The sequence below is a fragment of the Triturus cristatus genome, chromosome 1_1 (genome assembly GCF_964204655.1).
Source record: "Triturus cristatus chromosome 1_1, aTriCri1.1, whole genome shotgun sequence".
Lineage (NCBI taxonomy): Eukaryota > Metazoa > Chordata > Amphibia > Caudata > Salamandridae > Triturus > Triturus cristatus.
Window position 1 is genome coordinate 33,177,584 of NC_140579.1, and position 24,190 is coordinate 33,201,773.

Genomic DNA, 24,190 nt, shown 5'->3' on the forward strand with positions numbered 1-24,190 from the left:
GAAGAGCTGAGAGCGCAGAAGAGAAGAGCGCAGCAGAGAGCAGAAGCAGCAGAGAAGAGATGCAGCTGAGCGCAGAAAAGCAGAGAGCGCAGAAGAGAAGAGCGCAGCAGTGAGCGGGAGCAGCAGAGAAGAAGTGCAGCTGAGCGCAGAAGAGCAGAGAGCGCAGAAGAGAAGAGCGCAGCAGAGAGCGGGAGCAGCAGAGAAGAGCTGCAGCTGAGCGCAGAAGAGCTGAGAGCGCAGAAGAGAAGAGCGCAGCAGAGCGCAGAAGCAGCAGAGAAGAGGTGCAGCTGAGCGCAGCAGAGAGCGGGAGCAGCAGAGAAGAGGTGCAGCTGAGCAGAGAAGAGCTGAGAGCGCAGAAGAGCAGAGCGCAGCAGAGAGCGGGAGCAGCAGAGAAGAGGTGCAGCTGAGCGCAGAAGAGCTGAGAGCGCAGAAGAGAAGAGCACAGCAGAGCACAGAAGCAGCAGAGAAGAGGTGCAGCTGAGCGCAGAAGGGCTGAGAGGGGAGAAGAGCGCAGCAGAAAGCGGGAGCAGCAGAGAAGAGGTGCAGCTGAGCGCAGAAGGGCTGAGAGGGGAGAAGAGCGCAGCAGAGAGCAGAAGCAGCAGAGAAGAGGTGCAGCTGAGCGCTGAGAGCGCAGAAGAGAAGAGCGCAGCAGAGATTAGAAGCAGCAGAGAAGAGGTGCAGCTGAGCGCAGAAGAGCAGAGAGCACAGAAGAGAAGAGCGCAGCAGAGCGCAGAAACAACAGAGAGGAGGTGCAGCTGAGCGCAGAAGGGCTGAGAGGGGAGAAGAGCGCAGCAGAGAGCGGGAGCAGCAGAGAAGAGGTGCAGCTGAGCGCTGAGAGCGCAGAAGAGAAGAGCGCAGCAGAGAGCAGAAGCAGCAGAGAAGACGTGCAGCTGAGCGCAGAAGAGCAGAGAGCAGAGAGCGCAGAAGAGAAGAGCGCAGAAGAGAAGAGCGCAGAAGCAGCAGAGAAGAGGTGCAGCTGAGCGCAGAAGGGCTGAGAGGGGAGAAGAGTGCAGCAGAGAGCGGGAGCAGGAGGGAAGAGGTGCAGCTGAGCGCTGAGAGCGCAGAAGAGAAGAGCGCAGCAGAGAGCAGAAGCAGCAGAGAAGAGGTGCAGCTGAGCGCAGAAGAGCAGAGAGCTGAGAGCGCAGAAGAGAAGAGCGCAGAAGCAGCAGAGAAGAGGTGCAGCTGAGCGCAGAAGGGCTGAGAGGGGAGAAGAGCGCAGCAGAGAGCGGGAGCAGCAGAGAAGAGGTGCAGCCGAGCGCTGAGAGCGCAGAAGAGAAGAGCGCAGCCGAGAGCAGAAGCAGCAGAGAAGAGATGCAGCTGAGCACAGAAGAGCGGAGAAGAGAAGAGAGCGGGAGCAGCAGAGAAGAGGTGCAGCTGAGCGCAGAAGAGCTGAGAGCGCAGATGAGAAGAGCGCAGCAGAGAAGAGGTGCAGCTGAGCACAGAAGAGCTGAGAGCGGAGAAGAGAAGAGCGCAGCAGAGAGCAGAAGCAGCAGAGAAGAGGTGCAGCTGAGCGCAGAAGAGCTGAGAGCGCAGTAGAGAGCGGGAGCAGCAGAGAAGAGGTGCAACTGAGCGCAGAAGAACAGAGAGCGCAGAAGAGAAGAGCGCAGCAGAGAGCAGAAGCAGCAGAGAAGAGGTGCAGCTGAGCGCAGAAGAGCAGAGAGCGCAGAAGAGAAGAGCGCAGCAGAGAGCGGGAGCAGCAGAGAAGAGGTGCAGCTGAGGCAAAAGAGCTGAGAGCGCAGAAGAGAAGAGCGCAGCAGAGAGCAGAAGCAGCAGAGAAGAGGTGCAGCTGAGCACAGAAGAGCGGAGAGCGCAGAAGAGAAGAGCGCAGCAGAGAAGAGGTGCAGCTGAGCGCAGAACAGCTGAGAGCGCAGAAGAGAAGAGCGCAGCAGAGAAGAGGTGCAGCTGAGCGCAGAAGAGCTGAGAGCGCAGAAGAGAAGAGCGCAGCAGAGAGCAGAAGCAGCAGAGAAGAGGTGCAGCTGAGCACAGAAGAGCTGAGAGCGCAGAAGAGAAGAGCGCAGCAGAGAGCGGGAGCAGCAGAGAAGAGGTGCAGCTGAGCACAGAAGAGCGGAGAAGAGAAGAGCGCAGTAGAGAGCGGGAGCAGCAGAGAAGAGGTGCAGCTGAGCGCAGAAGAGCTGAGAGCGCAGAAGAGAAGAGCGCAGCAGAGAGCGGGAGCAGCAGAGAAGAGGTGCAGCTGAGCGCAGAAGAGCAGAGAGCGCAGAAGAGAAGAGCGCAGCAGAGAGCAGAAGCAGCAGAGAAGAGGTGCAGCTGAGAGCGCAGAAGAGAAGAGCGCAGCAGAGAGCAGAAGCAGCAGAGAAGAGGTGCAGCTGAGCACTGAGAGCGCAGAAGAGAAGAGCGCAGCAGAGAGCGGGAGCAGCATATAAGAGGTACAGCTGAGCGCAGAAGAGCTGAGAGCGCAGAAGAGAAGAGCGCAGCAGAGAGCAGAAGCAGCAGAGAAGAGGTGCAGCTGAGCGCAGAAGAGCAGAGAGCGCAGAAGAGAAGAGCGCAGCAGAGCGCAGAAGCAGCAGAGAAGAGGTGCAGCTGAGCGCAGAAGAGCAGAGAGCGCAGAAGAGAAGAGCGCAGCAGAGAGCGGGAGCAGCAGAGAAGAGCTGCAGCTGAGCGCAGAAGAGCAGAGAGCGCAGAAGAGAAGAGCGCAGCAGGGAGCGGGAGCAGCAGAGAAGAGCTGCAGCTGAGCGCAGAAGAGAAGAGCGCAGCAGAGAGCAGAAGCAGCAGAGAAGAGGTGCAGCTGAGCGCAGAAGAGCAGAGAGCGCAGAAGAGAAGAGCGCAGCAGAGAGTGGGAGCAGCAGAGAAGAGGCGCAGAAGAGCAGAGAGCGCAGAAGAGAAGAGCGCAGCAGAGAGCGGGAGCAGCAGAGAAGAGCTGCAGCTGAGCGCAGAAGAGCTGAGAGCGCAGAAGAGAAGAGCGCAGCAGAGAGCAGAAGCAGCAGAGAAGAGGTGCAGCTGAGCGCAGAAGAGCAGAGAAGAGAAGAGCGCAGCAGAGAGCGGGAGCAGCAGAGAAGAGGTGCAGCTGAGCGCAGAAGGGCTGAGAGGGGAGAAGAGCGCAGCAGAAAGCGGGAGCAGCAGAGAAGAGGTGCAGCTGAGCGCAGAAGGGCTGAGAGGGGAGAAGAGCGCAGCAGAGAGCAGAAGCAGCAGAGAAGAGGTGCAGCTGAGAGCGCAGAAGAGAAGAGCGCAGCAGAGAGCAGAAGCAGCAGAGAAGAGGTGCAGCTGAGCGCAGAAGAGCAGAGAGCACAGAAGAGAAGAGCGCAGCAGAGCGCAGAAACAGCAGAGAAGAGGTGCAGCTGAGCGCAGAAGGGCTGAGAGGGGAGAAGAGCGCAGCAGAGAGCAGAAGCAGCAGAGAAGAGGTGCAGCTGAGCGCAGAAGAGCAGAGAGCAGAGAGCCGAGAAGAGAAGAGCGCAGAAGCAGCAGAGAAGAGGTGCAGCTGAGCGCAGAAGGGCTGAGAGGGGAGAAGAGCGCAGCAGAGAGCGGGAGCAGCAGAGAAGAGGTGCAGCTAAGCGCTGAGAGCGCAGAAGAGAAGAGCGCAGCAGAGAGCAGAAGCAGCAGAGAAGAGGTGCAGCTGAGTGCAGAAGAGCAGAGAGCTGAGAGCGCAGAAGAGAAGAGCGCAGCAGAGCGCAGAAGCAGCAGAGAAGAGGTGCAGCTGAGCGCAGAAGGGCTGAGAGGGGAGAAGAGCGCAGCAGAGAGCGGGAGCAGCAGAGAAGAGGTGCAGCTGAGCGCTGAGAGCGCAGAAGAGAAGAGCGCAGCAGAGAGCAGAAGCAGCAGAGAAGAGGTGCAGCTGAGCGCAGAAGAGAAGAGCGCAGCAGAGAGCAGAAGCAGCAGAGAAGAGATGCAGCTGAGCACAGAAGAGCGGAGAAGAGAAGAGAGCGGGAGCAGCAGAGAAGAGGTGCAGCTGAGCGCAGAAGAGCTGAGAGCGCAGATGAGAAGAGCGCAGCAGAGATGGTGCAGCTGAGCACAGAAGAGCTGAGAGCGGAGAAGAGAAGAGCGCAGCAGAGAGCAGAAGCAGCAGAGAAGAGGTGCAGCTGAGCGCAGAAGAGCTGAGAGCGCAGTAGAGAGCGGGAGCAGCAGAGAAGAGGTGCAGCTGAGCGCAGAAGAACAGAGAGCGCAGAAGAGAAGAGCGCAGCAGAGAGCAGAAGCAGCAGAGAAGAGGTGCAGCTGAGGCAGAAGAGCTGAGAGCGCAGAAGAGAAGAGCGCAGCAGAGAGCAGAAGCAGCAGAGAAGAGGTGCAGCTGAGCACAGAAGAGCGGAGAGCGCAGAAGAGAAGAGCGCAGCAGAGAGCGGGAGCAGCAGAGAAGAGGTGCAGCTCAGCGCAGAAGAGCTGAGAGCACAGAAGAGAAGAGCGCAGCAGAGAAGAGGTGCAGCTGAGCGCAGAAGAGCTGAGAGCGCAGAAGAGAAGAGCGCAGCAGAGAGCAGAAGCAGCAGAGAAGAGGTGCAGCTGAGCACAGAAGAGCTGAGAGCGCAGAAGAGAAGAGCGCAGCAGTGAGCGGGAGCAGCAGAGAAGAGGTGCAGCTGAGCGCAGAAGAGCAGAGAGCGCAGAAGAGAAGAGCGCAGCAGAGAGCAGAAGCAGCAGAGAAGAGGTGCAGCTGAGCGCTGAGAGCGCAGAAGAGAAGAGCGCAGCAGAGAGCAGAAGCAGCAGAGAAGAGGTGCAGCTGAGCGCAGAAGAGCAGAGAAGAGAAGAGCGCAGCAGAGAGCGGGAGCAGCAGAGAAGAGGCACAGCTGAGCGCAGAAGAGCTGAGAGCGTAGAAGAGAAGAGCGCAGCAGAGAGCAGAAGTAGCAGAGAAGAGGTGCAGCTGAGCGCAGAAGAGCAGAGAGCGCAGAAGAGAAGAGCGCAGCAGAGCGCAGAAGCAGCAGAGAAGAGGTGCAGCTGAGCGCAGAAGAGCAGAGAGCGCAGAAGAGAAGAGCGCAGCAGAGAGCGGGAGCAGCAGAGAAGAGCTGCAGCTGAGCGCAGAAGAGCAGAGAGCGCAGAAGAGAAGAGCGCAGCAGAGAGCGGGAGCAGCAGAGAAGAGCTGCAGCTGAGCGCAGAAGAGCTGAGAGCGCAGAAGAGCTGAGAGCGCAGAAGAGAAGAGCGCAGCAGAGAGCAGAAGCAGCAGAGAAGAGGTGCAGCTGAGCGCAGAAGAGCAGAGAGCGCAGAAGAGAAGAGCGCAGCAGAGAGCGGGTGCAGCAGAGAAGAGGTGCAGCTGAGCGCAGAAGAGCAGAGAGCGCAGAAGAGAAGAGCGCAGCAGAGAGCGGGAGCAGCAGAGAAGAGCTGCAGCTGAGCGCAGAAGAGCTGAGAGCGCAGAAGAAAAGAGCGCAGCAGAGAGCAGAAGCAGCAGAGAAGAGGTGCAGCTGAGCGCAGAAGAGCAGAGAAGAGAAGAGCGCAGCAGAGAGCGGGAGCAGCAGAGAAGAGGTGCAGCTGAGCTGAGAGCGCAGAAGAGAAGAGCGCAGCAGAGAGCAGAGGCAGCAGAGAAGAGGTGCAGCTGAGCACAGAAGAGCAGAGCGCAGCAGAGAGCGGGAGCAGCAGAGAAGAGGTACAGCTGAGCGCAGAAGGGCTGAGAGGGGAGAAGAGCGCAGCAGAGAAGAGGTGCAGCTGAGCGCAGAAGGGCTGAGAGGGGAGAAGAGCGCAGCAGAGAGCAGAAGCAGCAGAGAAGAGGTGCAGCTGAGCGCTGAGAGCGCAGAAGAGAAGAGCGCAGCAGAGATTAGAAGCAGCAGAGAAGAGGTGCAGCTGAGCGCAGAAGAGCAGAGAGCACAGAAGAGAAGAGCGCAGCAGAGCGCAGAAACAGCAGAGAAGAGGTGCAGCTGAGCGCAGAAGAGCAGAGAGCAGAGAGCGCAGAAGAGAAGAGCGCAGCAGAGCGCAGAAGCAGCAGAGAAGAGGTGCAGCTGAGCGCAGAAGGGCTGAGAGGGGAGAAGAGCGCAGCAGAGAGCGGGAGCAGCAGAGAAGAGGTGCAGCTGAGCGCTGAGAGCGCAGAAGAGAAGAGCGCAGCAGAGAGCAGAAGCAGCAGAGAAGAGGTGCAGCTGAGCGCAGAAGAGCAGAGAGCGCAGAAGAGAAGAGCACAGAAGCAGCAGAGAAGAGGTGCAGCTGAGCGCAGAAGAGCAGAGAGCACAGAAGAGAAGAGCGCAGCAGAGAGCGGGAGCAGCAGAGAAGAGCTGCAGCTGAGCGCAGAAGAGCAGAGAGCGCAGAAGAGAAGAGCGCAGCAGAGAGCGGGAGCAGCAGAGAAGAGCTGCAGCTAAGCGCAGAAGAGCTGAGAGCGCAGAAGAGAAGAGCGCAGCAGAGAGCAGAAGCAGCAGAGAAGAGGTGCAGCTGAGCGCAGAAGAGCAGAGAGCGCAGAAGAGAAGAGCGCAGCAGAGAGCGGGAGCAGCAGAGAAGAGCTGCAGCTGAGCGCAGAAGAGCTGAGAGCGCAGAAGAGAAGAGCGCAGCAGAGCGCAGAAGCAGCAGAGAAGAGGTGCAGCTGAGCGCAGCAGAGAGCGGGAGCAGCAGAGAAGAGGTGCAGCTGAGCAGAGAAGAGCTGAGAGCGCAGAAGAGCAGAGCGCACCAGAGAGCGGGAGCAGCAGAGAAGAGGTGCAGCTGAGCGCAGAAGAGCTGAGAGCGCAGAAGAGAAGAGCACAGCAGAGCGCAGAAGCAGCAGAGAAGAGGTGCAGCTGAGCGCAGAAGGGCTGAGAGGGGAGAAGAGCGTAGCAGAGAGCGGGAGCAGCAGAGAAGAGGTGCAGCTGAGCACAGAAGGGCTGAGAGGGGAGAAGAGCGCAGCAGAGAGCAGAAGCAGCAGAGAAGAGGTGCAGCTGAGCGCTGAGAGCGCAGAAGAGAAGAGCGCAGCAGAGATTAGAAGCAGCAGAGAAGAGGTGCAGCTGAGCGCAGAAGAGCACAGAGCACAGAAGAGAAGAGCGCAGCAGAGCGCAGAAACAGCAGGGAAGAGGTGCAGCTGAGCGCAGAAGGGCTGAGAGGGGAGAAGAGCGCAGCAGAGAGCGGGAGAAGCAGAGAAGAGGTGCAGCTGAGCGCGCAGAAGAGAAGAGCGCAGCAGAGAGCAGAAGCAGCAGAGAAGAGGTGCAGCTGAGCGCAGAAGAGCAGAGAGCAGAGAGCGCAGAAGAGAAGAGCGCAGAAGCAGCAGAGAAGAGGTGCAGCTGAGCGCAGAAGGGCTGAGAGGGGAGAAGAGCGCAGCAGAGAGCGGGAGCAGCAGAGAAGAGGTGCAGCTGAGCGCTGAGAGCGCAGAAGAGAAGAGCGCAGCAGAGAGCAGAAGCAGCAGAGAAGAGCTGCAGCTGAGCGCAGAAGAGCAGAGAGCTGAGAGCGCAGAAGAGAATAGCGCAGCAGAGCGCAGAAGCAGCAGAGAAGAGGTGCAGCTGAGCGCAGAAGGACTGAGAGGGGAGAAGAGCGCAGCAGAGAGCGGGAGCAGCAGAGAAGAGGTGCAGCTGAGCGCTGAGAGCGCAGAAGAGAAGAGCGCAGCAGAGAGCAGAAGCAGCAGAGAAGAGGTGCAGCTGAGCGCAGAAGAGAAGAGCGCAGCAGAGAGCAGAAGCAGCAGAGAAGAGATGCAGCTGAGCACAGAAGAGCGGAGAAGAGAAGAGAGCGGGAGCAGCAGAGAAGAGGTGCAGCTGAGCGCAGAAGAGCTGAGAGCGCAGATGAGAAGAGCGCAGCAGAGAAGAGGTGCAGCTGAGCACAGAAGAGCTGAGAGCGGAGAAGAGAAGAGCGCAGCAGAGAGCAGAAGCAGCAGAGAAGAGGTGCAGCTGAGCGCAGAAGAGCTGAGAGCGCAGTAGAGAGCGGGAGCAGCAGAGAGGAGGTGCAGCTGAGCGCAGAAGAACAGAGAGCGCAGAAGAGAAGAGCGCAGCAGAGAGCAGAAGCAGCAGAGAAGAGGTGCAGCTGAGCGCAGAAGAGCAGAGAGCGCAGAAGAGAAGAGCGCAGCAGAGAGCGGGAGCAGCAGAGAAGAGGTGCAGCTGAGGCAGAAGAGCTGAGAGCGCAGAAGAGAATAGCGTAGCAGAGAGCAGAAGCAGCAGAAAAGAGGTGCAGCTGAGCACAGAAGAGCGGAGAGCGCAGAAGAGAAGAGCGCAGCAGAGAGCGGGAGCAGCAGAGAAGAGGTGCAGCTGAGCGCAGAAGAGCTGAGAGCGCAGAAGAGAAGAGCGCAGCAGAGAAGAGGTGCAGCTGAGCGCAGAAGAGCTGAGAGCGCAGAAGAGAAGAGCGCAGCAGAGAGCAGAAGCAGCACAGAAGAGCTGAAAGCGCAGAAGAGAAGAGCGCAGCAGAGAGCGGGAGCAGCAGAGAAGAGGTGCAGCTGAGAACAGAAGAGCGGAGAAGAGAAGAGCGCAGTAGAGAGCGGGAGCAGCAGAGAAGAGGTGCAGCTGAGCGCAGAAGAGCTGAGAGCGCAGAAGAGAAGAGCGCAGCAGAGAGCGGGAGCAGCAGAGAAGAGGTGCAGCTGAGCGTAGAAGAGCTGAGAGCGCAGAAGAGAAGAGCGCAGCAGAGAGCAGAAGCAGCAGAGAAGAGGTGCAGCTGAGCGCAGAAGAGCTGAGAGCGCAGAAGAGAAGAGCGCAGCAGAGAGCGGGAGCAGCAGAGAAGAGGTGCAGCTGAGCACAGAAGAGCGGAGAAGAGAAGAGCGCAGTAGAGAGCGGGAGCAGCAGAGAAGAGGTGCAGCTGAGGGCAGAAGAGCTGAGAGCGCAGAAGAGAAGAGCGCAGTAGAGAGCGGGAGCAGCAGAGAAGAGGTGCAGCTGAGCACAGAAGAGCTGAGAGCGCAGAAGAGAAGAGCGCAGCAGAGAGCAGAGGCAGCAGAGAAGAGGTGCAGCTGAGCACAGGAGCTGAGAGCGCAGAAGAGAAGAGCGCAGCAGAGAGCGGGAGCAGCAGAGAAGAGGTGCAGCTGATCACAGAAGAGCGGAGAAGAGAAGAGCGCAGTAGAGAGCGGGAGCAGCAGAGAAGAGGTGCAGCTGAGGGCAGAAGAGCTGAGAGCGCAGAAGAGAAGAGCGCAGTAGAGAGCGGGAGCAGCAGAGAAGAGGTGCAGCTGAGGGCAGAAGAGCTGAGAGCGCAGAAGAGAAGAGCGCAGCAGAGAGCGGGAGCAGCAGAGAAGAGGTGCAGCTGAGCACAGAAGAGAAGAGCGCAGCAGAGAGCAGAGGCAGCAGAGAAGAGGTGCAGCTGAGCACAGAAGAGCAGAGCGCAGCAGAGAGCGGGAGCAGCAGAGAAGAGGTACAGCCGAGCACAGAAGAGCAGAGAAGAGAAGAGCGCAGCAGAGAGCGGGAGCAGCAGAGAACAGGTGCAGCTGAGCACAGAAGAGCTGAGAAGAGCGCAGCAGAGAGCGGGAGCAGCAGAGAAGAGGTGCAGCTGAGCACAGAAGAGCTGAGAGCGCAGAAGAGAAGAGCGCAGAAGAGAGCGGGAGCAGCAGAGAAGAGGTGCAGCTGAGCGCAGAAGAGCAGAGAGCGGAGAAGAGAAGAGGTACAGCTGAGCACAGAAGAGCAGAGAAGAGCGCAGCAGAGAGCGGGAGCAGCAGAGACGAGGTGCAACTGAGAGTGCAGAAGAGAAGAGCGCAGCAGAGAGCAGAAGCAGCAGAGAAGAGGTGCAGCTGAGCGCAGAAGAGCAGAGAGCTGAGAGCGCAGAAGAGAAGAGCGCAGAAGCAGCAGAGAAGAGGTGCAGCTGAGCGCAGAAGGGCTGAGAGGGGAGAAGAGCGCAGCCGAGAGCGGGAGCAGCAGAGAAGAGGTGCAGCCGAGCGCTGAGAGCGCAGAAGAGAAGAGCGCAGCCGAGAGCAGAAGCAGCAGAGAAGAGATGCAGCTGAGCACAGAAGAGCGGAGAAGAGAAGAGAGCGGGAGCAGCAGAGAAGAGGTGCAGCTGAGCGCAGAAGAGCTGAGAGCGCAGATGAGAAGAGCGCAGCAGAGAAGAGGTGCAGCTGAGCACAGAAGAGCTGAGAGCGGAGAAGAGAAGAGCGCAGCAGAGAGCAGAAGCAGCAGAGAAGAGGTGCAGCTGAGCGCAGAAGAGCTGAGAGCGCAGTAGAGAGCGGGAGCAGCAGAGAAGAGGTGCAACTGAGCGCAGAAGAACAGAGAGCGCAGAAGAGAAGAGCGCAGCAGAGAGCAGAAGCAGCAGAGAAGAGGTGCAGCTGAGCGCAGAAGAGCAGAGAGCGCAGAAGAGAAGAGCGCAGCAGAGAGCGGGAGCAGCAGAGAAGAGGTGCAGCTGAGGCAAAAGAGCTGAGAGCGCAGAAGAGAAGAGCGCAGCAGAGAGCAAAAGCAGCAGAGAAGAGGTGCAGCTGAGCACAGAAGAGCGGAGAGCGCAGAAGAGAAGAGCGCAGCAGAGAAGAGGTGCAGCTGAGCGCAGAACAGCTGAGAGCGCAGAAGAGAAGAGCGCAGCAGAGAAGAGGTGCAGCTGAGCGCAGAAGAGCTGAGAGCGCAGAAGAGAAGAGCGCAGCAGAGAGCAGAAGCAGCAGAGAAGAGGTGCAGCTGAGCACAGAAGAGCTGAGAGCGCAGAAGAGAAGAGCGCAGCAGAGAGCGGGAGCAGCAGAGAAGAGGTGCAGCTGAGCACAGAAGAGCGGAGAAGAGAAGAGCGCAGTAGAGAGCGGGAGCAGCAGAGAAGAGGTGCAGCTGAGCGCAGAAGAGCTGAGAGCGCAGAAGAGAAGAGCGCAGCAGAGAGCGGGAGCAGCAGAGAAGAGGTGCAGCTGAGCGCAGAAGAGCAGAGAGCGCAGAAGAGAAGAGCGCAGCAGAGAGCAGAAGCAGCAGAGAAGAGGTGCAGCTGAGAGCGCAGAAGAGAAGAGCGCAGCAGAGAGCAGAAGCAGCAGAGAAGAGGTGCAGCTGAGCACTGAGAGCGCAGAAGAGAAGAGCGCAGCAGAGAGCGGGAGCAGCAGATAAGAGGTACAGCTGAGCGCAGAAGAGCTGAGAGCGCAGAAGAGAAGAGCGCAGCAGAGAGCAGAAGCAGCAGAGAAGAGGTGCAGCTGAGCGCAGAAGAGCAGAGAGCGCAGAAGAGAAGAGCGCAGCAGAGCGCAGAAGCAGCAGAGAAGAGGTGCAGCTGAGCGCAGAAGAGCAGAGAGCGCAGAAGAGAAGAGCGCAGCAGAGAGCGGGAGCAGCAGAGAAGAGCTGCAGCTGAGCGCAGAAGAGCAGAGAGCGCAGAAGAGAAGAGCGCAGCAGGGAGCGGGAGCAGCAGAGAAGAGCTGCAGCTGAGCGCAGAAGAGAAGAGCGCAGCAGAGAGCAGAAGCAGCAGAGAAGAGGTGCAGCTGAGCGCAGAAGAGCAGAGAGCGCAGAAGAGAAGAGCGCAGCAGAGAGTGGGAGCAGCAGAGAAGAGGCGCAGAAGAGCAGAGAGCGCAGAAGAGAAGAGCGCAGCAGAGAGCGGGAGCAGCAGAGAAGAGCTGCAGCTGAGCGCAGAAGAGCTGAGAGCGCAGAAGAGAAGAGCGCAGCAGAGAGCAGAAGCAGCAGAGAAGAGGTGCAGCTGAGCGCAGAAGAGCTGAGAGCGCAGTAGAGAGCGGGAGCAGCAGAGAGGAGGTGCAGCTGAGCGCAGAAGAACAGAGAGCGCAGAAGAGAAGAGCGCAGCAGAGAGCAGAAGCAGCAGAGAAGAGGTGCAGCTGAGCGCAGAAGAGCAGAGAGCGCAGAAGAGAAGAGCGCAGCAGAGAGCGGGAGCAGCAGAGAAGAGGTGCAGCTGAGGCAGAAGAGCTGAGAGCGCAGAAGAGAATAGCGTAGCAGAGAGCAGAAGCAGCAGAAAAGAGGTGCAGCTGAGCACAGAAGAGCGGAGAGCGCAGAAGAGAAGAGCGCAGCAGAGAGCGGGAGCAGCAGAGAAGAGGTGCAGCTGAGCGCAGAAGAGCTGAGAGCGCAGAAGAGAAGAGCGCAGCAGAGAAGAGGTGCAGCTGAGCGCAGAAGAGCTGAGAGCGCAGAAGAGAAGAGCGCAGCAGAGAGCAGAAGCAGCAGAGAAGAGCTGAGCACAGAAGAGCTGAAAGCGCAGAAGAGAAGAGCGCAGCAGAGAGCGGGAGCAGCAGAGAAGAGGTGCAGCTGAGCGCAGAAGAGCTGAGAGCGCAGAAGAGAAGAGCGCAGCAGAGAGCGGGAGCAGCAGAGAAGAGGTGCAGCTGAGCGTAGAAGAGCTGAGAGCGCAGAAGAGAAGAGCGCAGCAGAGAGCAGAAGCAGCAGAGAAGAGGTGCAGCTGAGGCAGAAGAGCTGAGAGCGCAGAAGAGAATAGCGTAGCAGAGAGCAGAAGCAGCAGAAAAGAGGTGCAGCTGAGCACAGAAGAGCGGAGAGCGCAGAAGAGAAGAGCGCAGCAGAGAGCGGGAGCAGCAGAGAAGAGGTGCAGCTGAGCGCAGAAGAGCTGAGAGCGCAGAAGAGAAGAGCGCAGCAGAGAAGAGGTGCAGCTGAGCGCAGAAGAGCTGAGAGCGCAGAAGAGAAGAGCGCAGCAGAGAGCAGAAGCAGCAGAGAAGAGCTGAGCACAGAAGAGCTGAAAGCGCAGAAGAGAAGAGCGCAGCAGAGAGCGGGAGCAGCAGAGAAGAGGTGCAGCTGAGAACAGAAGAGCGGAGAAGAGAAGAGCGCAGTAGAGAGCGGGAGCAGCAGAGAAGAGGTGCAGCTGAGCGCAGAAGAGCTGAGAGCGCAGAAGAGAAGAGCGCAGCAGAGAGCGGGAGCAGCAGAGAAGAGGTGCAGCTGAGCGTAGAAGAGCTGAGAGCGCAGAAGAGAAGAGCGCAGCAGAGAGCAGAAGCAGCAGAGAAGAGGTGCAGCTGAGCGCAGAAGAGCTGAGAGCGCAGAAGAGAAGAGCGCAGCAGAGAGCGGGAGCAGCAGAGAAGAGGTGCAGCTGAGCACAGAAGAGCGGAGAAGAGAAGAGCGCAGTAGAGAGCGGGAGCAGCAGAGAAGAGGTGCAGCTGAGGGCAGAAGAGCTGAGAGCGCAGAAGAGAAGAGCGCAGTAGAGAGCGGGAGCAGCAGAGAAGAGGTGCAGCTGAGCACAGAAGAGCTGAGAGCGCAGAAGAGAAGAGCGCAGCAGAGAGCAGAGGCAGCAGAGAAGAGGTGCAGCTGAGCACAGGAGCTGAGAGCGCAGAAGAGAAGAGCGCAGCAGAGAGCGGGAGCAGCAGAGAAGAGGTGCAGCTGAGCACAGAAGAGCGGAGAAGAGAAGAGCGCAGTAGAGAGCGGGAGCAGCAGAGAAGAGGTGCAGCTGAGGGCAGAAGAGCTGAGAGCGCAGAAGAGAAGAGCGCAGTAGAGAGCGGGAGCAGCAGAGAAGAGGTGCAGCTGAGGGCAGAAGAGCTGAGAGCGCAGAAGAGAAGAGCGCAGCAGAGAGCGGGAGCAGCAGAGAAGAGGTGCAGCTGAGCACAGAAGAGAAGAGCGCAGCAGAGAGCAGAGGCAGCAGAGAAGAGGTGCAGCTGAGCACAGAAGAGCAGAGCGCAGCAGAGAGCGGGAGCAGCAGAGAAGAGGTACAGCCGAGCACAGAAGAGCAGAGAAGAGAAGAGCGCAGCAGAGAGCGGGAGCAGCAGAGAAGAGGTGCAGCTGAGCACAGAAGAGCTGAGAAGAGCGCAGCAGAGAGCGGGAGCAGCAGAGAAGAGGTGCAGCTGAGCACAGAAGAGCTGAGAGCGCAGAAGAGAAGAGCGCAGAAGAGAGCGGGAGCAGCAGAGAAGAGGTGCAGCTGAGCGCAGAAGAGCAGAGAGCGGAGAAGAGAAGAGGTACAGCTGAGCACAGAAGAGCAGAGAAGAGCGCAGCAGAGAGCGGGAGCAGCAGAGACGAGGTGCAACTGAGAGTGCAGAAGAGAAGAGCGCAGCAGACAGCAGGAGCAGCAGAGAAGAGGTGCAGCTGAGCGCAGAAGAGCTGAGAGCGCAGAAGAGAAGAGCGCAGCAGAGAGCGGGAGCAGCAGAGAAGAGGTGCAGCTGAGCACAGAAGAGAAGAGCGCAGAAGAGAAGAGCGCAGCAGAGAGCAGGAGCAGCAGAGAAGAGGTGCAGCTGAGCGCAGAAGAGCTGAGAGCGCAGCAGAGAGCGGGAGCAGCAGAGAAGAGGTGCAGCTGAGCACAGAAGAGCTGAGAGAAGAGAAGAGCGCAGCAGAGAGCGGGAGCAGCAGAGAAGAGGTGCAGCTGAGTGCAGAAGAGCTGAGAGCGCAGAGGAGAAGAGCGCAGCAGAGTGCGGGAGCAGCAGAGAAGAGGTGCAGCTGAGCGCAGAAGAGCTGAGAGCACAGAAGAGAAGAGCGTAGTAGAGAGCGGGAGCAGCAGAGAAGAGGTGCAGAGACGGATGAGAGCAGAGGCGATTGTAGTATGCAGAGAAGCTAATTGCAGAACCAGAAGCGGAACTTTCTATCCTAATTAATTTGGGTTCGGTCAAAAGACTGCGGAAGAATCTCGAGGAGGGAGAGTGTCAAAGAGGGCTGTGGCGCAAACGTCGGTATTTAGAGAGGTAAACTATCCTGTTCTGAATCCTGCCCTGAAGTCTTTGTCTCCTGATCTCTCTCAGGGGACCCCTACCAGCCCTTTGGCCAGAAGGTTGGTCTTCCTCACTCACCATCCTTGGTAATTATAATGTCTTGTTATTTGATGAATGTCCTTTTCTCTCCGTCCTCTTCCTTTCTGAGCCCTGATTATTGTATGAGTCCGAGGCAAATGAATGGTGTTTAACAATTGATTTTTCCTCCCATGAATGATGGTGACTGCACGGTGTATTTGAGATGGTTCCCATGCATTTTAAATTTTGGATAAAGATTTAAATCATAAAGGAGTCTGTGGTTATTTGATCATATTTAAAGAATAAGTAAAGTTAGTGTATGTCATTCTCACCATCAACTCGTTCTACTAATGGTCCATCGACCAGAGGAAAGAACTTTTTGATCAGAGATGGGCTAGTTAAAGGGGAACAGAGGTATTAAATAACTAATCCTGAATGTAGTAAAAATCAATAAACTTAATGCCTGCGGTTTTACGCACTGTGTGTTTATGGGCCCAGGTGAGTATATGGTAGTGGACCATCTGTTGTTGTTGAATCGCTGGATCAGTGTTAACAGGAGACTTCAACTCCAACTTAATTTACACCCCAGACAAAGAGGAGAAATTAGCTGCTGACAACAAATGCTGGAACATGTAGCCTCCATGCCAAGTCCAAACTGCATGTCCTGACCATACAGGGCGACACTTGGTGAAACCTTAGAATACCTTGGCTTGAGAGTCATAAGCGGCAGGACCACGGAAGATAAACACACCTTTCATGGAGGGACGTCGCGATCCAGACTTGACTATACGGTAATCTCATTACCACCGATGCCTCTTCTCCTTCAATTTGTAATTGAATTCACCAGTAAGAATAATCATTCATATCAACACAGCTATTTTAATTTAAAATTAATCAAACACCAGACAAACCAGGCAATAGAGGGAAGCATCCAGTCAATTGATCTCAAACGGCTCAAATGGACGAACTAAACCATCAAGGCGCTCCAAGACAAGTTACAAGGCCTCGTAACAGCAAGTAAAAAAAAACGAGGGCCCAACTAAGACACAAGCCTGGGTAAATAAAAAATAAATAAATTAGTATTTGTAAAGCTCGAACTACTCACCCTTACAGGTCTCAAGGCGCTGGGGGCCGTTGTGGAAATTAAGTGAGCTATTGCCCAGAGTCACATGGTGCTGAGCTGAGCTGCCGTCGGAGCCAGGTATCGAACTGTGAGCCCAGTGCGCTAAAGTCAGCTGCCCTGGTAAACTTCACAGCGAAATTGACAGCACTAACGACTGGGCAATTAAATCCAGTCCCCATCCATAAAAACAACAGGGCACCAACAAGTGAGGTCCTCTCACTGAAACGTGATCTGAAAAAAGCCGGCAGGAATCTTAAAAGAACGGGCCCGGATCATACAGGATGGGATATTGTACGCAATCTGAGGAAACTGTACAAAAATAGGTTATCGGAGTATAAAAGAAGAAGCAACAATTCTGGACAAAATTATTTTATAGCGCCTAAAAAACGAACTCAAGCACATTTTGGGATTCAAACAACAATTAGAATAGGCCTGTTAACTCTCTAACCTCAAATGTACAAGAACACGAGTGGGTAATGTTTCTTACAAAAAGATTCACAGATACTATAATTCCGGGAAACCCTGCTGGAAAGCAACAAGAAGACGTAATTCACCAAGACCTAGAGGTGGTAAAGGAAGAAGTGAACAACTCCCTACAAGGAAAAGACAGCCCTTGCCTTCGAAATGCAACCACTGCGTTGCCAGCGGAGGAAACAGGGGGGCAACTTGTTAGAGGAAGTTACAAATTATAAATACTTGGGGTTTTACATGGATAACAGACTAAACCGCTGAGAGCAGACAACCTATATGCTACAGAGAACTAGTGGATTAATATTCGCCTTCAGGACCCTGACAAGAAAACTGGAGGGACCATCGCACAAACCTGTGCTTGCGGTGATATCAGCTCAAATGCTCCCAACAATACCGTATGGCAGGATTGCGCTATATGGCAAAGATTCCGAACTACTACACCAAAATACTGGTCTCAACATACAAAAGCGTCTTCCAGATACATCAGTCCGCTTCCCCAGCACAAGTGAGACTTGAATTTGGCTCAAGAAATGAAACAATAGGGAGGATGTACGCAACTATTAGGCTCTGGTAACGTCTGAAACAGAACGTAGCTAACTCTACACTGAACAAGGCTCTTGTTGGAATTAGACATCGATAAAAAAAATAAAAAAAATCGCCATACCATTACTATTTTCAAAAAGCACTAATAACTACTTGCTCTGGCGAGTTTTGGAATAATAATCTGATTTATTCAACCTTTAGCCATTAAAGATAATGGGGTAACCCAGTAACCCTCAGAACCTGGGTATGTATGCAAAACGAAAACAGTGGTTCTGTCGGGAGTCGCGTATACTTAGTTTCTGATTTACTTAATATGTGTCATGAATATTATATTAATCATCAATGAAGTAAACACACAAACACATAACGGTAAACTGAGTTTCAGAGAATGAGTTGCTTTTTACTCTTTAGATGAATCAGCAAAAATATATAAGGCTGTCCAACACTATAAAGCACGTGGACTGTGAAGCAATTAGTGACTAATCGTGTTTAGTGACATGGTGATGTACAAAAATAATAACATATATAACACATATTTACACAGATGGACGAAATTTTACACAGATGTCCAACATTAGAAGCATAGACCACAGGATATAGTACTCCTTATTCTAGTTGTGCGGTAGCATGGACAGGTTGAACAACGTCGACCCTAAGATGTAGTGCTGATTCGTAAGCATCTATGGCAGGTCTTCATCAGGACAGGAAAGGATAAGACAGCCTAGTGGCACAGAAGCATAGTGATTTGCTTCCTTGTACCCTACTCGTGGAGGTGTCAGCCAACACCATTCAAGATCGTCAGTTCTATGCAGACGTTTTTATCTAGTCATCACCAGCTGGTTGAATGGGGTTGAGTGCCGCCGTAGCGATCACCAAGAATAGAGAGAATCAGGAAGGAGACGTCCTTGTCCGTCTGGAGTTAGCAACAAATGACAGATGCTTACGAATCAGCACTACATCTTAGGGTCGAAACGTCGACGTTGTTAGTTCAACCTGCCCACGCTACCCCACAACTAGAATAAGGAATGATATATCCTACTGTGGTCTATGCTTCTAATGTTGGACATCTGTGTAAAATTGTGTCCATCTGTGTAAATATGTGTTATATATGTTATTTTTGTACATCACCATGTCACTAAACAGGAAATGAAAATGAAAGGAAGCCGGATATATCCAGGTTAAATCAAACTGGCGTTTAGTTTAGACATATTCTTACACTACGTGTGATGTCTTTCTTCAAGTAATTGTGTTACTTAGTAGGACAGTTACGTGTATGCACATATTGAGGGTGCTGTGTATGTTTTGTATTCACAGCACTACCAATGGACCTTATTATGGCCAATCACTTATGGTGATATGAGATGCTTCGGAAGAATATGCCCAGTACAGGTTTCACTGCGGACAATATTGCATGCTTTTTCGTCTCCACAAATAGGAAGTGACAATACAGGTCAATATGTAGTATGTTCATACATAGACGTGGGGCTGGGTATGTGTTATGCTGTCTGCAAAGTATGTTTTATTTAGCGTGTACATACTTTGCATCTAGGTTATCGTAATTGATAAAGCTCACGTATCTGTGTTCTTTTGAATCGGATATATACAGCTTTACAGAGTGGTCAATAATTTTAGAGTCTGTCCCCACATATTATTATTTTTCTGTAACTGACTGGTATATTAGAAACAGAGAAGATTTTTCTAATGATAATGTTACATGCTTCTACTAGATCCGATCGTCTTACCATTGACGAGTCTTTGGGAACAGATTTTTGGAAGGCATTGCGGTTTAATAGCAAGATACTAGATTGTGAAGAACACAAACCCTTATATCTGTCTTACCAGTAAGTGATCATGTATATTTTTATTCCACTATATGTTGATGAATAAGATTTTAAGATGGCTGTAATGACAAACCTTAGATCTCCCCTGGACCAAGGAATGTACCGTCACTTTCCCAGGGCGAGAGAGAATATTAGTTCCAAACTTATGGAATATAACATATACACAGCACTTCCTAAGGTGGGCAAACTTTCAACACTCCCCCAAAGGCAAGGAAAGAAAACAAAAATGTGCACATCACTTGTTAGGAGTCAGTAGCACAGCTTCCTATAACACAATTACCTGCTAGAAGGGAATTCACCCATCCTTCTACAACAGAATACTTGGCCAAGAAGAGTCGGCACCTCCTGCAACAAGAAAAAGACAAATTGGTATATCTGGGATGTATTTATTTGTAAATAGCACCACACAGTAAGCCAAATGCACCTAACATAGCTAACATATCAATAATATGATTGAACTATATATATATGTATGGATATAAGAATCAGAAAATAAGAAGGAAAGGAAAGAATTCAGAAAAGAATCAGGAGACAGTTAGTAGCAGAGACACCTCACCTCCATCATTTCACCCCACTTTGCTCAAGGGGAGTCCATTGCTTGAACCGGGCGAAAGCTCAGAGGTGACCCCACTTTTTCCATGGCAGCACGTCTGCTTCAAGGATGAACTTCCACCGAGCCAGTGTAGACTCCTCTTTTTAATACACATTCAAAACACAGCGAAGCTTCTAGCAAACTCCGCCCCCTAGTGCTCATGAGAGCCGCACCACCTTGTTTCAAGGTCACAGCAAAGGATTGATCAGGCCCTCGCTATGGCTGAGTCAAACCATGTACATTCCTCTGATAAGAACCAGTTCTCTCTAGTCAGTAAAAACAGGAGGAAAGCAAAACATGCCCTCTTCTTCGTGAAGGCACAGAAAGTTAGTTAAGCCACGCACACAGAAAGGCCCAAAGCAAGATGGAATCAGAAAAGCAAGAGACCATGTCAAAGGAGCACCTATAATTCTCATCCACACAATTTACAAGCACCACTGTGCACACAGCAAAGTTTGAAGCAAGGTAAAGTCAGAAGGCAGAATGACATTAGACCACGTCAAAGCCAATAGGTCAGAGTCATAATTCACCTAACCCAAATAACATTATACACTTAATCCCTCAGTATACAACATTGAGCACATGTGTGCACCACCACCCACAAGACTGCACCTCAACATCCCATACCTTCTATTCTTGGCAAGACTATTCCACCAAAAGGCAAAAGAAAAGCAGGCATAGGCAAACCCATCCTACATTAAGGCTAAGATAACATAAGTCAGAACAAAATGGTGGTGGTCGAGGGTCATCATAGGGTGTCAGACCACAAAAGTGGCTGATTCACCACAATGGCGGATTAGGGCCCTAATGCTAAAAGATTTTAAGGACAAAATAGATTTGACTAGAATGGTCACGATACATATTACCATTCAAGGTATTATATGGAGGGCCATCAATTAATGAGAGAAAAAAATCTAAGAGAAAAAAATTATGACAAAAATTAATGAATAAAATAATTTTTTGAAATAATGATGAGTTAAAATAGAATTACAATTGAAAATTGGTTGATAATATTTCTGAAATATGTGTGTCATAATTGATGAATTATTAGAGCAAAGATGACATCTACTTTCCCCCATTGATAATGTGTGAGAAAATGGAGTAAAGGACAAATTTGTAACTAGGAAGTTTTGTTCTAATGCCATTGCGAATTGTATGGACTAGTACAGTACACAAGTATTTATTGTTGTTTTAAATATTTGTTATAGATAACTGGTTCTGTCATTGCTGTTATTTTCGTGTGTGGCATGAACCGTCACTCAAATAATTTCGAAAAAGGTATAAAATAAAATGTTATAACCTTCCTTTCTGTATAAATTTACCATTATATGATATAGAGCCAAGTTGGTTACTCGGTACTTCGATGACAGAGGACAATACCTATTGGAATGCTCAATGAGTTTGTGAATGTCATGCTATAGAAAATATTAACTGTATGTTTTCCTACATTTATTTCCTCCCGTTCTTGTAAATGATTAGGATAACATGATTATTGAGTGTTTTTTGGTGCTTCCCATTGTAGCAAAACGGAGACTGTAAATATTGTATAAAAAGGGATAGTGATTAATAAGTAATATCAGACAAATTTGACAATAACACACCATGGATGGTATTCATTTTGTAAATAAAATGTTCATTTTTACTGTATAGGATTTGTAAATATTGTGTTTTTTTATCAATTGCTTTTAGCCCTGAAGAAGTCCCATGAGGGATGAAACGCGTTGGCGGCAAGCAATTTCATGATGTTTTAAAAGAATAAAATGTCTTCAAATGAAAGTCTAAAAAGAATAAATTGTTTAAAATCAAGTTGTGCGATTGTCAAAGTTGTTTTTTTGGGAAGCAATCTATTGAGATACCATGAACTTTGTTGTTATGACATACTAGGATATTTAGTAATACCATACAGAGATACATATATGCTTTTGTGCTCGGGTGCGGGGTCACTTATTTTATGTCACTAAACACGATCAGTCACTAATTGCTTAACAGTCCACGTGCTTTGTAGTATTGGACAGCCTTATATATTTTTGCTGATTCATCTAAAGAGTAAAAAGGAACTCATTCTGTGAAACTCAGTTTACCGTTATGTGTTTGTGTGTTTACTTCATTGATGATTAATAGAATATTCATGACACGTATTAAGTACATCAGAAACTAAGTATACGCGTCTCCCGACCAAACCACCGTTTTCGTTTTGTTATTCAATCTTTAAGCAAATCATAAATAAAGCCGCAAAATTTCACTCCTTGCAAATTGACAAAAACACCTTCAGTGAGAGAACGCACGCCTGGGTGATAGGAATCTTGCACCGGCACCTTATCCAAGTATTACATTTTCGATCTATCACAAAAGACAACTGATGGCTCTTCGTTTTGGAAACTTTCTAAAATGTAGGGGCCTATGTCATGAAGGGGGGGGGGGGGGAGCTTGAACACGTAAACCTCTGAGTTCCATACTGTGACGCTCAACCGTAGCTTGATGCGTCTTTGAACTTTCTATTTACTGACGGTCAATTATTGTTCACTCTTTAAGATGAAGCGCTATACAAGAGTAACATGCGACATGAAAAATTACAAAAAAAAATACTGTAAATAGCTAACACTTATAAGGTGCCAAAGGCGAGACCTATTGGCTATGCCAATGCTTGTTATTGATTGAAAACTCCCGCTCGCGTGTCCTTAAAAATTGGCAATCATGCAAATGATTGTGGCATTTAAAATAAACAACTCAGAGAGAAAATATGTTAAAATGAACAACAATGAAAGGTGACTCCTGAGGAGTGGAAGAAGTGATAACATAGTGTGCGGCATAGTGGATGAGAATGGTGATCCGTTACCTCACTTTTCACACACTTCAACTGGATATCTCTTGAATGAGATCTTGAGCGGATTAGATCTTACACTAGCTAATAATATGTTGAATCCTCCCATACCGGTGCTACCAACTTTTAACGGAAGAGGCAGGCCATCCACCATTGATTTTATATTTCTCTCTGTGGCTGCAGGTAAAGATCTATCCACCTGTAAAACACACGATATTGCCATTAGTGATCACTACCCTATCAGTCTCGTTCTAAAAACTCCCAAGACTCGAGAGAGGCTTAATATTAAGCCAACTTTAGTCCAAAACAATTTAATTTTAGATAGATTGAATGGATATTCACTAAGATGGGAAAAGGTTGATCCCATGGTTATTACAATATCATTGGTAAAAAAAAATGGACCCAGTGATCAATAAATGTCTCGATCCAGGCACTTCTAACGAGGGAATCATGGATAACTTTGCAGCATTATTGATTGCAATAAAGGATTCTTTATCCGTAAATCTAAAAAATGGAAAACCTAAGGGATGGTTTGACTCTTCCTGTACCAAAGCGTACAAGAATTTAAAAACTGCCCTTCAAAATAAGGTAAGGAACAGCAAGGAAATTACAGCCTCCAGAATCAAATATAAACAAGCTCTAAGGCGTAGGAAAAATGACCTAAAAAAAGAGCTTTGGGATCAATTACATAAAACATCTATCCTTGGGGACACCGCTGCCTTTTGGAAGGTTGTGAAGTCCCCTTTTTTAACTGATTCTGCGCCAAAGCCAACTGTCGAGGTTGCAATAGACGAACAAACTTGGCTTGGATATTTTGAGCGGATATTCAGCCTTCCCTTAACTGCTTACCCTTTAACATTTTCAAGATCATACATCCCAAATCTCCCTCTCCCAATTAACATTCGATATGAGGAGGTGGAACAAGCCTTAAAAGCTAGTAAAAATGGTAAAGCTCCAGGCCCCGACGGGGTTCCAATTGATTTTTTTAAATTCACGATGGACTTATGGCTTCCAATTTTAACGAGGGTTCTACAAGCTTCTTGTCCATTGGGACCTATTGATTCTTGGACTAAATCAATCCTTGTCCCCATCTTTAAAAAAGGGGACCGCCACTTGCCATCTTGTTACCGACCTATCTCTTTGTTAGATTCACTTGGGAAAGTGGCCGGTCGAGTTATCCTGGAGCGTTTGCAGCAATGGGCACTGGATAACAAAGTTCTTTCTGATCTTCAGTATGGTTTCCGCGAGGGCCTGGGAACTACAGAGCAAGCCCTTAACCTCGCCTTGATGATAGACAAATATGTTAGTGCCAAAGGAGGGGCCCTCTACTTGGCATACGTGGACCTCTCCGCAGCATTTGACTGTGTCAATCACACTAAACTGTGGATCATCCTTGAGAATATGGGAATAGAGGAGCCCCTAATACTTTTCCTGCGCGGACTGTACTCTGATGCTACAGCCCGCGTGAGATATGGCTTGGGGGGGTGAGGTGACAAAACCGTTCAGAGTGGAGCACGGTGTTAGACAGGGATGCGTCCTGGCCCCATTTTTATTTAATTTATATACAAATGGCTTGGAGAAAGCCATGTTACTTGGGGCAAAGGACCTCCCCACTATAAACCATTGCTCTATACCGGCTCTACTCTACGCGGATGACGCTGTAGTTCTGGCGCGAACTCAGCTTGAACTGCAGCGTTCCCTCACGAAATACCACTCATTTATGGAGAACTTGGACCTGAGGATTAATATTAAAAAAACATTTGTAATGTCTCTCGGGCCATTGAAAAAGAACAAAATGACTATTTCTGTAGACCATCAAAAAATAGAGAGCATTAATATGTACCCATATTTGGGTATTGTTTTCAACCAAACATGCTCCTGGAAAAGTGCCATTGAGTCTAGAAAACTCACCTTTGCTAGAACAACAGCCGCTTTGGTTAATTTTGCCAGCAAATTAGGAAGACGACCTACTGTTGAACTCCTGGAAATTTACAAGGCAAAATGCATCGGTAGCGTAATTTATGGGGCCGGTGTGTGGGGCTACGCTAAGATTGAAGAGGTCCAAAGGGTAGAAAACAGATTCCTACGATTTCTCCTGGCAGTCCCGCGGACTACTTCAAACTATGTATGTCATTTAGAAGTAGGATTGCCTTTTGTAGCAGATCTAATAAGGATTCAACCCTTGCTATTATGGCACCGCATTTGGACCTCCAAAGATACCACCTTTACCCAAGGGTTTATAAAAGACTGTATTGCCTTGGACAGAGCACATAAGGTCAGATGGATTTCTTATGTAAAGAGATTCGACTTGGGCATGACATAGTACTATCTTTCCCCCTTGAAAATCGCTGAAATCCCAAGGAAACACTTCAAAAAGCTGTGCCTCGCTCAGCTAGAATCTCTGAGGTTAACTAGCGAAGCCCACAAACCCACAGTTCAATATTCCTTATTGACTCAAACGACTCTTTCAATCCAGCCTTACTTGACATTTAAC